At 47.6% G+C, this 17,868-nt stretch overlaps 1 protein-coding gene across 4 annotated transcripts in view; it reads left to right on the plus strand.

Moving 5' to 3' along the window:
- tenm2 (teneurin transmembrane protein 2) overlaps window positions 1-17,868 on the plus strand; it is a 1,259,968-nt gene that overhangs the window by 306,893 nt on the left and 935,207 nt on the right. For all 4 annotated transcript variants that reach the window (XM_033029203.1, XM_033029204.1, XM_033029205.1 and 1 more), the window contains exon 2: window positions 15,981-16,068. The gene's annotated coding sequence lies outside the window, so the exon portion shown is untranslated. The remainder of the gene's footprint in view (window positions 1-15,980; window positions 16,069-17,868) is intronic.

Raw genomic sequence — 17,868 nt, forward strand, 5'->3', positions numbered from 1 at the left:
ACAGGTGCAGGAGTAGGCCATTCAGCCCTTCGAGCCAGCACCGCCATTCGATGTGATCATGGCTGATCATCCCCAATCAGTACCCCGTTCCTGCCTTCTCCTCATACCCCCTGACTCCACTATCTTTAAGAGCCCTATCTAGCTCTCTCTTGAAAGCATCCAGAGAACCTGCCTCCACCGCCCTCTGAGGCAGAGATTTTCACAGACTCACAACTCTCTGGGAGAAAAAGTGTTTCCTCGTCTCCGTTCTAAATGGCTTACCCGTTATTCTTAAACTGTGGCCCCTAGTTCTGGTCTCCCACAACATCGGGAACATGTTTCCTGCCTCTAGCATGTCCAAGCCCTTAACAATCTTATATGTTTCAATGAGATACCCACTCATCCTTCTAAACTCCAAAGTGTAGAAGCCCAGCCGCTCCATTCTCTCAGCATATGACAGTCCCGCCATCCCGGGAATTAACCTTGTAAACCTACGCTGCACTCCCTCAATAGCAAGAATGTCCTTCCTCAAATTAGGGGACCAAAACTGCACACAATACTCCAGGTGTGGTCTCACTAGGGCTCTGTACAACTGCGGAAAGACCTCTTTGCTCCTATATTCGATTCCTCTTGTTATAAATGCCAACATGCCATTCGCTTTCTTCACTGCCTGATGTACCTGCATGCTTACTTTCATAGACTGACGAACAAGTTACTGACACGTGTGCCCAGGTACAGTGGAAAGCTTTTGTTGCGTTCTATCCAGTCAGCGGAAAGACAATACGTGATTACAACCGAGCCACTTGCAGTGTACAGATACACGATTAACGCAAGGTAAAGCCAGCAATGTCACAGTCTAGTATAGACAAGATTCAAGAGCGTTTTATTGTCATATTTCCCGGATGGGACAATGAAATTCTTACTTGTTGCAGCACAACAGAATATGTCAATATATTAAACATAATACATAATGGGGGAAGAGAAAAGAAAAGTTCAATAAATAACACATATAGTGCAATAATAATATAGTCTGTTGCAGTTCAGAGCTCAGAGCTTATTTGGTGTTGTGTTTAATAGCCTGAAGGCTGTAGGGAAGAAGCTGTTCCTGAACCTGGATGTTACAGTTTTCAGGCTCCTGTACCTTCTTCCTGATGGCAGGGGTGAGATGAGTGTGTGGCCAGGATGGTGTGTGGGCCCTTGATGATGCTGGCTGCCTTTTTGAGGCAGTGACTGCGATAGATCCCTTCGATGGTGGGGAGGTCAGAGCCGGTGAAGGACTGGGCAGTGGTCACCAGTGTCCAAGCGTCACCAATAAGGTAGAAGCTTGTAAAGCTGCTGCCTCACAGCGGCCAGGAACCCTGGTTCGATCCTGATCTCAGCGGTGCCTCTGTGGAGTTTGCACGTTCTTCCTGTTTATCGGCGTGCGTTTACTCTGGGTGCTCCGGTTTCCTCCCACATCCCAAAAGTGTACAGGCTTGCCCCTCATTGTGTAGAGAGTGGATGAGGTGGTGGGATAATATAGAACTCGTGTGAAGGGGTGATCGATGGTCGACGTGGACTTGGTGGACCGAAGGGCATGTTTCCACGCTGCATCTTTCAAACAATCCAATCAATCTACCCATATGATAGAGTCGTACAGCCAAGCCCCACTACCCTACTTGCCAATGCCAACCAAGGTGCCAATCCAAGCTGGTCCCATTTGGCTCGTATCTCTCTGAAGATTTCCTATCCAAGTAACTGTGCAAGTGTGTTCATGAATGTCGTTGATTCACCAGCATCAACGGCCTCTTCTGGCAGCTCGTTCCATAAACCCACCAATCTATGTGTGTGTGTGTGTGTGTGTGTGGGGGGGAAAGGGTCCCCCCTCGGGTTCCTATCCTAGCTTTTGATTAGTACGGGTGTCAGGGGTTACGGGGAGAAGGCTGGAGAATGGGGTTGAGAGGGAGAGATAGATCAGCCATGATTGAATGGCAGAGTAGACTTGATGGGCCAAATGGCCCGATTCTGCTCCTAGAACTTACAAAGTAAGTGGAAAAGGAGCAGACCCAGCCGCCAGGTGGCGCAGCGGTAGAGTTGCTGCCTCACAGCGCCAGAGACCCGGATTCGTTCCTGACTACGGGCGCTGTCTGTACAGAGTTTGTACCTCCTCCCCGTGACCTGTGTGGGTTTTCTCCCATTTCCCCCCCACATTCGAAAGACCTGCAGGTGTGTCGGTTAATTGTAAATGTTGATAAAATTGTAAATCGTCCCCAGTGTGTGCAGGGCAGTGTAATGCCCCTGTCCCACTTAGGAAACTTGAACGGAAACCTCTGGAGACTGTGCGCCCCACCCAAGGTTTCCGTGCGGTCCCCGGAGGTTTTTGTCAGTCTCCCTACCCGCTTCCACCACCTGCAACCTCCGGCAACCACCTGCAACCTCCGGGTCGACAGATGGCACAATGGGCTAAGTGTTCGGCTGGCGACCGGAAGGTAGCCGGTTCGAATCCCGCTTGGAGTGCATACTGTCGTTGTGTCCTTGGGCAAGACACTTCACCCACCTTTGCCTGTGTGTGAATGTGTGTGAGTGATTGGTGGTGGTCGGAGGGGCCGTAGGCGCAGATTGGCAGCCACGCTTCCGTCAGTCTGCCCCAGGGCAGCTGTGGCTACAGAAGTAGCTTACCACCACCGAGTGTGACTGAGGAGTGAATGAATAATGCGATGTAAAGCGCCTTGAGTATTAGAAAGGCGCTATATAAATCCCATCCATTATTATTATTATTATTTAGTGTGCGGGGGTCGCTGGTCGGCACGGACTCGGTGGGCCAAAGGGCCTGTTCCGTGCTGTATCCCTAAACGAAACTAAAATGTTAGCTGGTGAATTAGATGATGGCCAATCAGGATTCCCACATAGTCTGAGGGCGGATTACTGGGATGTTATGGCAGTGAGATTCTCGCGGCAGTGGCTTGACAATAATGCTTTAGCCCAATATTAGTAATGTTTCCCCTGCTGAATATACATGAGTGAAATTAAATTACATATAAATGGCCTTTACCCCGTTGAATAAACAGGATGCCTTACAGTTACACAGTGAGTATCTTTTCCCGACTGAATTAACAGGAACTCTGTACAACGATGTTCCTGGTAACCTTTACCTCGATGAATAAACAAGAACTCCTGGCAATTACGTGAGGAATACATCATGTGATATTCTGGTCTTCTCCTCGCCCTGTTCCAACCCTTCCAATCTAGGAGATCTTTGATCTTGACAAGGCAATTAAAATATAAGGTAGACAAAAGTGCTGGTGAAACTCAGCGGGTGCAGCAGCAACTATGGAGCGAAGGAAATAGGCAACGTTTCGGGCCAAAACCCAAAGGAAATAGGCAACGTTTCGGGCCGAAACCCAAAGGAAATAGGCAACGTTTCGGGTCGAAACCCGGAAGGGTTTCGGGCCGAAACGTTGCCTATTTCCTTCGCTCCATAGATGCTGCTGCACCCGCTGAGTATCTCCAGCACTTTTGTCTACCTTCGATTTTCCAGCATCTGCAGTTCCTTCTTAAACAATTAAAGTTATAATCTTGATCCAAAAAGAAAGGCTTTGTTAATTTGCTTTGTCGGTCTGTTTCTCCACTTCACCGAGATCCAGTCACACACCGAACCATCGAGTAGCCCTTGTGAAATATCTTTATCTCTGGTGTTTCTGATTGAATTGTGACTTTGCTGATTAAATGTGTTGATTAAAGACAGTGCTGGAGTAACTCAGCGGGTCAGGCAGCATCTGTGGAGAACATGGATAGGTGACGTTTCACAGAGTGCTGGAGTAACTCAGCGGGTCAGGCAGCATCTGTGGAGAACATGGATAGGTGACGTTTCACAGAGTGCTGGAGTAACTCAGCGGGTCAGGCAGCATCTGTGGAGAACATGGATAGGTGACGTTTCACAGAGTGCTGGAGTAACTCAGCGGGTCAGGCAGCATCTGTGGAGAACATGGATAGGTGACGTTTCACAGAGTGCTGGAGTAACTCAGCGGGTCAGGCAGCATCTCTGGCGAACGTGGATAGGTGACGTTTCAGGTCAGAAGAAGTGTTCTTCCTGATCCGCTGAGTTGATCCAGCATTTTATCTTTTATGCTGAAATTGGAGACATGCAGCTGATGAAGTTATTACATTGTACTCCATAATACATAAAATGCTCCACCCCATCTTCAATATTTTCATAAGGTCGTAAATGATAGAATTAGGCCATTTGCCCCATCAAGTCTACTCCGCCATTCAATCGTGGCTGATCTATCTCTCCCTCTCGACCCCATTCTCCAGCCTTCTCCCCATAACCCCTGACACCCGTACTAATCAAGAATCTATCTATCTCTGCCTTAAAAATATCCACTGACTTGGCCTCCACAGCCTCTGTGGCTAGGAATTCCACAGATTCACCACCCTCTAACTAAAGAAATTTCTCCTGACGTCCACTGAGCGAGGGCTACATGTATATATGTATGTAGTTTGTTTGTTTATACTATTCTTATAACAAATGTAAAGCACTTTGGCCAACGAGAGTTGTTTTTTAAATGTGCTATATAAATAAATGTGACTTGACTTGACTCTTCATCTCCTTCGGAAAGGAACGTCCTTTAATTCTGAGGCTGTGCCCTCTCGTCCTGGACTCTCCCACTGGTGGAAACATCCTGTCCACATCCACTCTATCCTGGCCCATTCACTATATTTTTCGAGCCGCATTACTTTTCGTCATTGTCTAATTATTATTTTGAAGTTAGACACAATTTATTAAATTAGCCTCTTTATATGGAATTAGAAGGCATTAGAAATAGAAAAACAAGCTTGGAAACTTGGCTGGGAAGGGTTTGGAGAAGTCAGATTTGGTCGGATTAACGGTTTGCGTATGATGCTGAGAGACAGGGGGTTTGTAATATTAGACTTCATAACCTTCCTTTTGTTAAGAGATGCATTTATAAGTGAGTTTGCTCATAATGTCTCTGACGCACGGCTGTTAATTCTGAACATAAAGATAATGAAATGAGCAAGCACCTCAACTTCCTAAATCGTTGTTGTAAGGGCGAGGATAAATAGGGCATTTCCACATTCATTAACCTTTAACTGAGGGGGTGAAGTTTTTCACACAAAGGGTGGTGGGTGTATGGAACGAGCTGCCAGAGAAGGTAGTTGAGGCTGGGACTATCCCAACGTTTAAGAAACAGTTAGACAGGTACATGGATAGGACAGGTTTGGAGGGATATGGACCAAACGTGGGCAGGTGGGACTGGTGTAGCTGGGACATGTTGGCCAGTGTGGGCAAGTTGGGCCGAAGGGCCTATTTCCACGCTGAATCACTCTCTGACTCTATGACTGACATAGATAATAGACAATAGACAATAGACAATAGGTGCAGGAGTAGGCCGTTCGGCCCTTCAAGCCAGCACCGCCATTCAACGTGATCATGGCTGATCATCCACAATCAGTACCCCGTTCCTGCCTTCTCCCCATATCCCCTGACTCTGCAATTTTTAAGAGCCCTATCCAGCTCTCTCTTGAAAGCATCCAGAGAACCTGCCTCCACCGCCCTCTGAGGCAGAGAATTCCACAGACTCACCACTCTCTGTGAGAAAAAGTGTTCCTCGTCTCCGTTCTAAATGGCTTACCCCTTATTCTTAAACTGTGGCCCCTGGTTCTGGACTCCCCCAACATCGGGAACATGTTTCCTGCCAAATTAACCTACAAACCTGTACGTCTTTGGCTTGTGGTAGGAAACTGGAGCACCCAAATGAACCCACGCAGGCACAGGGAGAACATACAAACTCTGTGTAATAGTAGAGTTGCTGCCGAGCTCGATCCTGACTACGGGTGCTGTCAGTATGGAGTTTGCACGTTCTCCCTGTGACTGTGTGGGTTTTTAACCGGGTTCTCTGGTTGCCACCCACATCCCAAAGGCATGCGGGTTTGTTGGTTAATTGGCTTCTGTAAATTGTCCCTAGTGTGTGGGATAGAACTAGCGTGGATCTACTAGTGGGCCGAAGGGCCTGTTCCCACGCTATATCTCGAAACTCAACTAAACTGAACGAATGGGCCGATGAGATGTAGCAAGTGGAAGATGCAAGCAGTGTTACTGTGAATTAAGTTAACAGTAGAGTTTTGTACCAATTTTAAGTGGAGCAACCTTGTTGAGCTGAGAGTTGCTTTGGACATGAACCAAGCACAATTAACTCCACAATGTGTGGCAGAGTTGATATCGAGGGATGCGCGTCAAGGAATCAAAGAAAACAAATTAACTTCTTCCAAAGCACCACAATGGGAATTTTCCTTTGGATTTCTAAGAGGGAAAGTTCAAACCCAGAGGATTGAGATGGATTTAAACTTAAAAGGAAATAGACAATGTATGAAATAAGCATCTCCTCTCTGCCTGAATGTTTACGATAGTGTGTAATCTTCATAGACCGGGCAGCACGGAGGCGCAGCGGTAGAGTTGCTGCCTTGCAGCGCCAGAGACCCCGGTTCGATCCTGACTACGGGCGCTGTCCACACGGACTTTGTGCGGTACTTTCAATAGATAATAGACAATAGACAATAGCTGCAGGAGTGGGCCATTCGGCCCTTCCAGCCAGCACCGCCATTCAATGTGATCATGGCTGTTCATCCCCAATCAGTACCCCGTTCCTGCCTTCTCCCCATATACCCTGACTCCCCATATCCCCTTCTCCCCGTGACCTGCGTGGGTTTTCTCCGAGATCTTCGATTTCCTCCCGCACCCCAAAGATGTACAGGTTACTTGGCTTCAGTAAAATTGTAAATTACTGCTAGTGTGTGTAGGATAGTACAGGGATGGCTGGTCAGCGCGGTGGGCTGAATGGCCTGTTTCCGCACTGTGTCTCCAAACTAAAGTGAAAACTAAATTAGCTGCAGAAATGAAGGCTGAGAATATAAATATCAGTGAAATAAAAATAGGATTGAAAGATCAGATTCCAATGTATCGACAGCTTTCATGCATAAGGCATCAGCGAGAATAATTGTTGAAAATGATGAAAATAATTAAATTATTTTAAAAATTGAAATGTTTTGTTCAAAGTGTAGGTTTGTAGGTTGATTGGCTTGGAATAAATGTAAATTGTCCCTAGTGTGTGTGGGATCGTGTTAATGTGCGGGGATCGCTGGTCGTTGGGCCGAAGGGCCTGTTTCCGCGCTGTATCTCTAAACTAATCTAGTGTGTAAATGGGCGATCGCTGGTCGGCACGGACTCGCTGGGCCGAAGGGCCTGTTTCCGCGCTGTATCTCTAAAACTAAAACTGAAGATGATAAGGAAAGAACGCTTGGAGATTGTGGGGAGCCAGGGTTTGCTTTAGCAGTTGCAGTGGGCGATGACTGATTCTCCTCCATATACTGTGCAATTAAGCAGCTGATGGCTCGTGAACGACAGAGTGCTGAGCTACACGGCAAGCCACGAGTGGAAAGTATCAGCAGGGCAGACTTACATCCCAGGCAAACGGCCATCGACATCATGTGACAGATGTAGCCGCTTAATTTTAATAATACCAACATTAAACCTGGCCATGCATGTGCAACTGTACACTGGCAGGGACTGTTCCGGGGACTGCACACTCAACTTTACACACTCAACTGTCTCTGCAAATGGGCCATTGGAAATCTGCCGTCAATCTTTACACACACATTTAGATTCCCAGAATTGGAACATCCGAGGGCAGGGCTTTGAGTTTCAATAACATAGAAACATAGAAAATAGTTGCAGGAGGAGGCCATTCGGCCCTTCGAGCCAGCACCACCATTCATTGTGATCATGGCTGATCGTCCCCAATCAATAACCCATGCCTATAATCCGTGCCAATAACGTTGTATTGGGGCAATTAATTTCTTCCACAATCTTGCCCTTCCCCTCCCCCTGTCCTCTTTCACTTTCAGCTTAGTTTATTGTACCGAGGTACAGTGAAAAGCTTATATTGCACGCTAACCAGTCAACAAAAAGACCAAAAAGCTGGGGAAACTCAGCGGGTGCAGCAGCATCTATGGAGCGAAGGGAAAAGGCAACGTTTCGGCCCGAAACGTTGCCTTTTCCCTTCGCTCTATAGATGTTGCTGCACCCGCTGAGTTTCTCCAGCTTTTTTGTGTACCTTCGATTTTCCAGCATCTGCAGTTCCTTCTTAAACAAAAAGACAATGCATGATTACAATTCACTGTGTACAGATTTTAGAGAATGGAGCGGCTGGGTTTGTACACTCTGGAGTCTAGAAGGATGAGAGGGTATCTCATTGAAACATATAAGATTATTAAGGATTTGGACACACTAGAGGCATGAAACATGTTCCCGATGTTGGGGGAGTCCAGAACCAGGTGTCACAGTTTAAGAATAAGGGGTAAGCCATTTAGAACGGAGATGAGAAAACACTTTTTCACACAGAGAGTTGTGAGTCTGTGGAATTCTCTGCCCCAGAAGGCGGTGGAGGACGGTTCTCTGGATACTTTCAAGAGAGAGCTAGATAGCGCTCTTAAAGATAGCGGAGTCAGGGGATATGGGGAGAAGGCAGGAACGGGGTACTGATTGGGGATGATCAGCCATGATCACATTGAATCATGTGTGGCTCGAAGGGCCGAACGGCCTAATCCTGTACCTATTGGCTATTGTAATGTGTGATTGTCGATCCGTTTCTGTGGCCAGCGCGCAAATAGTCCGCTGGGTTGGGCATCATCTATACCTACATCCATTTTCCACCCATATCCATTCCTCTGGCTTCATATTTCATGTCTCTTCTCCCCTTATCTCACAGCCTTTTGTCCTTTCACCTCCAATATTTGTCCATCCAGCAGCAAATCAGACGTAACTCAAATCTATCCAGCTATCACTCGCCAGGCTTTGTCCCGCTCCCCACCTCTCTTCCTGCTTTCTCCCCAAGTCGCACAATCAGTCTGAAGAAGGGTCGCGGCCCATAGCGGCAACGTTCGATGTTCGTCGGAGATGCTGCCTGGCCCGCTGAGTTACTCCAGCACTCGGAGTCCTTTTTAAAACTCCATTCTATTCTTTCACCTCACTGAATATCGTCTTGTGAATTCCACCAATGCATCTGAGGAGGGCGCCACGGTGGCGCAGCGGTAGAGTTGCTGCCTCACAGCAACGGAGACCCGGGTTCAATCCCGACCACGGGCGCTGTCTGTACGGAGTTTGAGCTTTCTCCCCGCGACCTACGTGGGTTTTCTCCGGGTGCTCTGGTTTCCTCCCACACTCCAAAGACGTGTGGGTTTGTAGGTTTAATTGGACAATAGACAATAGGTGCAGGAGTAGGCCATTCGCCCCTTTGAGCCAGCACCGCCATTCAATGTGATCATGGCTGATCATCCCCAATCAGTACCCCGTTCCTGCCTTCTCCCCATATCCCCTGACTCCGCTATCTTTAAGAGCCCTATCTAGCTCTCTCCTGAAAGCATCCAGAGAACCGGCCTCCACCGCCCTCTGAGGCAGAGAATTCTACAGACTCACCACTCTCTGTGAGAATTCCACAGACTCACAACTTTCTGGCTGAGAACATGGTTAGGTGGCGTTTCACAGAGTGCTGGAGTAACTCAGCGGGTCAGGCAGCATCTGTGGAGAACATGGATAGGTGACGTTTCACAGAGTGCTGGAGTAACTCAGCGGGTCAGGCAGCATCTGTGGAGAACATGGATAGGTGACGTTTTACAGAGTGCTGGAGTAACTCAGCGGGTCAGGCAGCATCTGTGGAGAACATGGATAGGTGACGTTTCACAGAGTGCTGGAGTAACTCAGCGGGTCAGGCAGCATCTGTGGAGAACATGGATAGGTGACGTTTTACAGAGTGCTGGAGTAACTCAGCGGGTCAGGCAGCATCTGTGGAGAACATGGATAGGTGACGTTTCACAGAGTGCTGGAGTAACTCAGCGGGTCATGCAGCATTTGTGTTTTGCTCGCGCTACCAGCATCTGCAGTTCCTTGTGATAATGAGTCTCTCACCATTTCAGTTCAGTTCCAGTTCAGTTTATTGGCATGTGTACCCACAGAATTCCACAGACTCACAACTCTCTGTGAGAATTCCACACTCACAACTCTCTGGCTTCTGTAAACAATTGTAAATTGCCCCTAGTGTGTGTAGGATAGTGTTAGTGTGCAGGGATGGCTGGTCGGCGCGGACTCGGTGGTTTCCGCGCTGTATCTCTCTAAAATCCACAAATATTTACCATGTACTGCACTTTGCCAGAGACCACTTTGCATTGCAAGCTGAAATAAATATTGTCTTCTCTGCCAAGTCTGAATTCTCAGAATCCTGCATCCTTTGTCAAATCTGACATCCTCCGTGACATTATTGTGCCAAGTTTTTTTTTTCATTTCCAATTCTTTTATTCACATGCATAGTTAAAGATGTCTTGTTTAAATTTGTGGTTTGCTACTTTCACACTCCCGTCAAAGCAAGAGGTCCTCGACATTAATGGCCCCAACCGTTCTTTGTGCGGCTGGCAATCCTTGCTCTCCTCCAAGAAACTCGGCTTCCCCCGATCACAACTTGGATTCTTTTTCTATTTAGTTTAGTTTAGAGTAGGGTGGCCAACGTTCTCACTCCCAAATAAGGGACAAAAGGGTCAAATTGAGGGATAAGTTCCCGACGGCAATTCGTTGACCGACACGGCCGTGGCTGGGTGAATGATGACTTAGCCCGGGTGCTGGACTGCACACAAAGCCCAGCCGGCGGGCCAGCCGCGTGGCCCGGGCCAAAACTCCTCAGCTGTCCCGCCGGCTGGGCTTTGTGATGTGCTGCACGCAAAGTCCGGCGCCCCGTCCAACTCATGAACCGATGATCGGCCGTGAGAAGGAGGGGTGGTGGTGGTGTCGGCGGTAAGCGAAGGTCCGAAGGTCGGACAGCTGGCCGGGCTGCCGACCGACCGACGGGGCCACGGGCGAGGCGCTGCTGCTGCTGCTGCTGCTGCTGCTGCTGCTGCACTCCATGGGCTGCACTACGTCGGGACGGGTGAGGCGGGGCCGGACGCGACGCTCCATCCCGACAGTCCCCTCGACCCGAGTAGTAGCGGTCAAATACGGGACAAGGGCGGTCCCGTACGGGACAAACCAATTTAGCCCAATATACGGGATGTCCCGGCTAATATGGGACAGTTGGTAACCCCAGTTTAGAGATACAGCATGGGAACAGGCCCTTCAGCCCATCGAGTCCACACTGACCATCAACACCTGTTCACACTAATTCTATGTTAACCCACTCTGACCAACATTTCTCAGTTAAACTAGTTCCACCTGCCTGCAATTGGCCCATATCCCTTAAAAAGCTATCCTATCTTTATACCGGTCCAAGGTACACAAAAATGCCGGAGAAACTCAGCGGGTGCAGCAGCAACTATGGAGCGAAGGAGATAGGCAACGTTTCGGTCCGAAACCATTCTTCATACCTGTCCAACTGTTTCTTAAATGTTGTGATAGTCCCAGCCTCAACTACCTCCTCCGGCGACTCGTTCCACACACCCACCACCCTTTGTGTAAAAAAACAAGTTGGCCCTCAGTTATCTACAAATCTTTCCCCCCCACAACTTAAACCTCTGTCACCGCTTTCATTCATTGTTCTTTATCTCTCTGCATCATCGTCTATATCTCTCGTTTCCCTTATCCCCAACTGAAGAAGGGTCCCGACCTGAAAGTTTACCCATTCCATCTCTCCTGAGATGCTGCCTGTCCCGCTGAGTTACTACTCCAGCTTTTTGTGTCTATCTTCGGTTTAAACCTATGTGTCCGCTGGTTCTTGCTTCCACTACTCTGGGTAAAAGACTCTGCGCTCTCAACCTCTTTATTCCTGTCACGATCTGTTCCTTCCCCACAACGGTGAATTGGCAATGCATTGGCTTTTGACACATGAGTGGAATCGAGGGAGGGAATTCGCGGCCTTTTCTTTAACCCAGGGTGGACGAACCAATAAGCAGAAGGAGACAGGAGAAATTAATAGGAACCTGAGGGGCTTTCACTCCGAGGGTCAGGAATGGGCTGCCAGAGGAAGTTAGTTGAAGCCGGTACAATAACAGCATTTAAAAGGCATTTGAACATGTACAAGGATAGGGATTAAGAGGAACATGGACCGAATGCGAGCATCTTGGCCAGTATTAACAAGTAGGGCCGAAGGGTCTGTTTCCATGTTGCGTGGCTCGATAACTCTATTATTGAACGAGCTTCAACTCTGATCTTCCTCGCTTTGTTCTATCCAACATTTAAATTCAGGGACAGTTTCTTCCCAGCTGTTATCAGGCAACTGAACCACCCTACCACAACCAGAGAACGGTCCTGAACTACTATCTACCTCATTGGTGACCCTTGGACTATCCTTGATCGGACTTTGCTGGCTTTACCTTGCACTAAACGTTATTCCCTTATCATGTATCTGTACACCGTAAACGACTCGATTGTAATCATGTATAGTCTTTCCGCTGACTGGATAGCACGCAACGAAAGATTTTCACTGTACCTCGGTACACGTGACAATAAACAAAACCAAACTAGACCAAAGGTAGGATCACTCTGGTAGTTTAGGATTAGTTTAGAAATACAGCGCGTAAACAGGCCCTTCGGCCCACAGAGTCCGCACCGACCAGCGATCCCCGCACACTAACACTATCCTACACACACTAGGGACAATTTACACGTATACTAAGCCAATTTACCTAAATACCTGTACGTCTTTGGAGTGTGGGAGGAAACCGAAGATCGCAGACTAAACCCATGGGGAGAACGTACAAACTCCATACAGACAGCACCCGTAGTCGGGATCGAACCCGGGTCTCCGGCGCTGTCAGGTGACAACTCTACCATTGCACCACCATGCTGCCCATAATTCATCCATGAAGAGCTCTAGGGGCTAGTGGAATCAAGGGATATGGGGAGAAGGCAGGCACGGGTTATTGATTGGGGACGATCAGCCAAGATCACAATGAAGGACGGTGCTGGCTCGAAGGGCCGAATGGCCTCCTCCTGCACCTATTTTCTATGTTTCAATGTTTCTATGAATGGTGGATTTTGAATGGTGGATGATTTTATTTATTCACTAGTCCCACAGCCATGCAGACCATCGACTGATTGAATGACGTATTGTCCCAATGTCGCCTTGACAGTTAAATGCCAGCTAAAGATCAGACTTATTTAACATCTAAGCACTCTGTCTGATTAAAGATACGGTAAAATGTGTAAGCCATCCCGTAACGCGACCAAATCTGGTGAAAGTTAATCCATGTTAAGTGAACTATCATAAATAACATTCCTCATCTGCATGGAAATGGTTTCAGATAATCAACCTCTTACTGAGAGTCTGAAGAAGGGTCTCGACCGGAAACATCACCTTTTCCTTCGCTCCATAGATACTGCCTCACCCGCTGAGTTTCTCCAGCATTTTTGTCTACCTTCAACCTCTTACTGAGACTAAGCATTGTCACAAAGACTAAAATCACCCTTTAAATCAGGGGTAGACAAAAATGCTGGAGAAACTCAGCGGGTGCAGCAGCATCTATGGAGCGAAGGAAATAGGCGACGTTTCGGGCCGAAATCCTTCTTCAGACTGATGTCAGACTTTAAGTCAGCGGGTGGGCAACCTTGTTGCGCTCAGCACTCGGCGGGCCGGATGATTACGGGGAAAAAAATCCACCTGCGGGCCAGATGATTTTGGGTTACGGGCCGCATTCGACCCGGGGGCCCCAGGTTGCCGACCCCTGATTTAAACCATCCCAGGCATCCCAGGTGGCTCTAGAAATTTAGAATGATGAGGGGGAGGGATCTTATAGAAACGTATACGACTATAAAAGGAATGGACAAGCTAGATGCAGGAAAAATGTTCCCAATGTTGGGGAAGTCCAGAACCAGGGGCCACACAGTCTTAGAACAAAGGGGAGGCCATTTAAAACTGAGATGAGAAAAAAACTTTTTCACCCAGAGAGTTGTGGAATTCTCTGCCACAAAAGGCAGTGGAGGCCAATTCACTGGATGAATTTAAAAGAGAGTTAGATAGAGCTCTAGGGGCTAGCGGAATCAAAGGATATGGGGAGAAGGCAGGCACGGGTTATTGATTGGGGACAATCAGCCATGATCACAATGAATGTCGGTGCTGGCTCGAAGGGCCAAATGGCCTCCTCCGGCACCTATTTTCTCTGTTTTTATATTTAATCCTTTGTGGACTTGCTTGAGATTTCTTCAGAGATTGGGTAAGCTGATATGACTTTGTTTGTGGGATATACGTCATTTGATTTAAGAAGTGCTCAGTAAACATGCATTGCTATTTCCAATTGATTTATAGAAGTAATACCAGTTTGCTGTTGGTATTTTTACTACCCATAATAAACCACGCAGCATTTATGAAGATGAAAACGTGACGATGTGAAAATCACAAATCTTTGGAAACTGAAACTCAGATGTAGAACAAGGAATACTGAAAAACAACTCAGCAGGTCTAAAAACAACTTTAGATAGAATAGAAAATGTAATAAAATGGAACTGCGGTTACTGGTTTATAACAAAGATAGACTCAAAATGCTGGAGTAACTCAGCGGGTCAGGCAGCATCTGTGGAGAACATGGATAGGTGACGTTTCACAAAGTGCTGGAGTAACTCAGCGGGTCAGGCAGCATCTGTGGAGAACATGGATAGGTGACGTTTCACAGAGTGCTGGAGTAACTCAGCGGGTCAGGCAGCATCTGTGGAGAACATGGATAGGTGACGTTTCACAGAGTGCTGGAGTAACTCAGCGGGTCAGGCAGCATCTGTGGAGAACATGGATAGGTGACGTTTCACAGAGTGCTGGAGTAACTCAGCGGGTCAGGCAGCATCTGTGGAGAACATGGATAGGTGACGTTTCACAGAGTGCTGGAGTAACTCAGCGGGTGCAGCAGCATCTATGGAGCTAAGGAAATAGGCAACGTTTCGGGTCGAAACCCTTCCGGGTTTCGGCCCGAAACGTTGCCTATTTCCAGAAGGGTTTCAGCTCGAAACGTTGCCTATTTCCTTCACTCCATAGATGCTGTTGCACCATAACTCAGCGGGTCAGGCAGCATCTGTGGAGAACATGGATAGGTGACGTTTCACAGAGTGCTGGAGTAACTCAGCGGGTCAGGCAGCATCTGTGGAGAACATGGATAGGTGACGTTTCACAGAGTGCTGGAGTAACTCAGCGGGTCAGACAGCACTTTCCTCCAGCACTTTGTGTTTTGCTCGCGTTACCAGCATCTACAGTTCCTTGAGATAATGAGTCTCTCACCATTTCAGTTCAGTTCCAGTTCAGCTTTTTGTCACGTGTACCGAGGTACAGTGAAAAGCTATTGTTGCGTGCTAACCAGTCAGCGGATAGACTGTACATGATTACATTTGAGCCGTTCACAGTGTACGGGCACAGGATTGCATGTTTTGGATAATAGACAATAGACAATAGACAATAGGTGCAAGAGTAGAGGCCAGTCGGCCCTTCAAGCCAGCACTGCCATTCAATGTGATCATGGCTAATCATCCCCAATCAGTACCCCGTTCCTGCCTTCTCCCCATATCCCCAGACTCCGCTATTTTTAAGAGCCCTATCTAGCTCTCTCTTGAAAGCATCCAGAGAACCTGCCTCCACCACCTTCTGAGGCAGAGAATTCCACAGACTCACCACTCTCTGTGAGAAAAAGTGTTTCCTCATCTCCGTTCTAAATGGCTAACCCCTTATTCTTAAACTGTGGCCCCTGGTTCTGGGCTCCCCCAACATCGGGAACATGTTTCCTGCCTCTAGCATGTCCAAGCCCTTAACAATCTTCTCGCATTGTTGCTTGGCCTTGCAAACATTAACTCCCTACAATTGGAAAACTGCAGAAGCCTTAAATGAATTTTCTTTTCAGATGAAATCGTATTCTAACGAGCACAGAATAGGTGGCAAAATATAATGCAAAAAGAAAATCCCTAATTCTCTGGCAGCAAATTATTGTTCATAGTCCAACTATCCTTCAGGCCTGCAACTCAAAGCAACTCTTGTTATTGATGTTACCTGCAGATGCTGAGAGTGGTGGAGCCATGAGAACATCAACCTGCGTTTGACTTGAGTTGGATCTTCAGACACAACCCAACGGAGAGAATTCCAGGTAAGTCCGTGCTGGCAATTGTACCGTCTCCAGTCAGGTCAGGGAGGGGGAGGGGGAGGGGAGGGAGTCCCCCCCGCCACGGGTACCGTGTAATCCCGTGCTACCTGCTCCGTGGTCGGATAGTCGGCGACTAAACCGTCTCCTCCACCTGGTTTGCCAGGTGAGGAGGGGGCTGTGGACCCCCAGCAGGACCAGAAACAAGGGCGGATGAGCTCCTAGCGAGCCAACGGCCATCCACGCTTCAGTAGAAGTTGCGATCACTGTCGTACACGGCATTGTAAGGCACCGTGCCCGTTGATGTTTTCAATGATGGTGATGATGTTGATGTTGATGGTGATGGTGATGAAGATGACTATGATGTTGATGCTTCACCAAATAGTGAACTCCTTCAATGCAGTCTGATGATGTTGTCACTTGACCTGTCCTGTAAAGTTCAACAGATTGAATATTCTCTGCATCTGTAATTATGGTTGGCTTATTGCAATGTTCCTTCACTCAGTTTGATTCACTTAACCCCACAACTGGTCAAAGGACAAGTGCTTACACGATGCATTGGCCCACAAATTCATTAGCAACTTTTCCAGTGTTGTCATGTAAAGCTATAACGAGTGCTGCTCGTTACACCCTCGGACTAGGACCCTAGGACCAGAGGTCACAGACTCAGAATTAAAGGATGTTCCTTTGGGAAGGAGATGAGGAGAAATTTCTTTAGCCAGAGGGTGGTGAATCTGCGGAATTCATTGCCACAGATGGACATTCTTGCCATAGAGGGAGTACAGAGAAGGTTCACCAGACTGATTAATGGGATGTCAGGACTTTCATATGAAGAAAGACTGGATAGACTCGGCTTGTACTCGCTAGTATTTAGAAGATTGAGGGGGGATCTTATAGAAACTTACAAAATTCATAAGGGGTTGCACAGGCTAGATGCAGGAAGATTGTTCCCGATGTTGGGGAAGTCCAGAACAAGGGGTCACAGTTTAAGGATAAGGGGGAAATCTTTTAGGACTGAGATGAGAAAAACATTTTTCACACAGAGAGTGGTGAATCTCTGGAATTCTCTGCCACAGAAGGTAGTTGAGGCCAGTTCATTGGCTATATTTAAGAGGGAGTTAGATGTGGCCCTTGTGGCTAAAGGGATCAGGGGGTATGGAGAGAAGGCAGGTACAGGATACTGAGTTGGATGATCAGCCATGATCATATTGAATGGTGGTGCAGGCTCGAAGGGCCGAATGGCCTACTCCTGCACATATTTTCTATGTTTCTATGTTTCTATGCTGTGGAGGCCAAGTCAGTGGGTATTTTTCAGGCAGAGATTGATAGATTCTTGATTAGTACGGGTGTCAGGGGTTATGGGGAGAAGGCAGGAGAATGCGGTTAGGAGGGAGAGGTAGGGACTAATTTACTGTTGTGTCTTTTTTAATGTAAATAGATAGATAGATAAATCTTTATTGTCATTGTACAAGACAACAAAATTCTGTTGGAGCAGTCCTCCAGCTGCACAGGAATATGAGTATAAAAATACGTTTAAAAAAGAACTATAAAAAAATTAGACTATAAACATACATGAGTATTGGCGGGTGTGTGAGAGAGAGGGGGGGGAATCATTGTGGGAGGGGGATAGGGTTCAGTAGTCTCACAGCTCTATGGTAGAAGCTGTTTTTCAGTCTTGTCGTGCGGGCGCTCAGTGTCCTGTATCGTCTTCCTGAGGGCAGGAGGGTGAAGAGACAGTGTCCAGGGTGTGTGCTGTCTCTAATGATGCCCTTGACCCTCCGGATGCAGCGGGTCCGGTAGATGTCC

Source organism: Amblyraja radiata, chromosome 11 (genome assembly GCF_010909765.2).
Source record: "Amblyraja radiata isolate CabotCenter1 chromosome 11, sAmbRad1.1.pri, whole genome shotgun sequence".
Taxonomy (NCBI): domain Eukaryota; kingdom Metazoa; phylum Chordata; class Chondrichthyes; order Rajiformes; family Rajidae; genus Amblyraja; species Amblyraja radiata.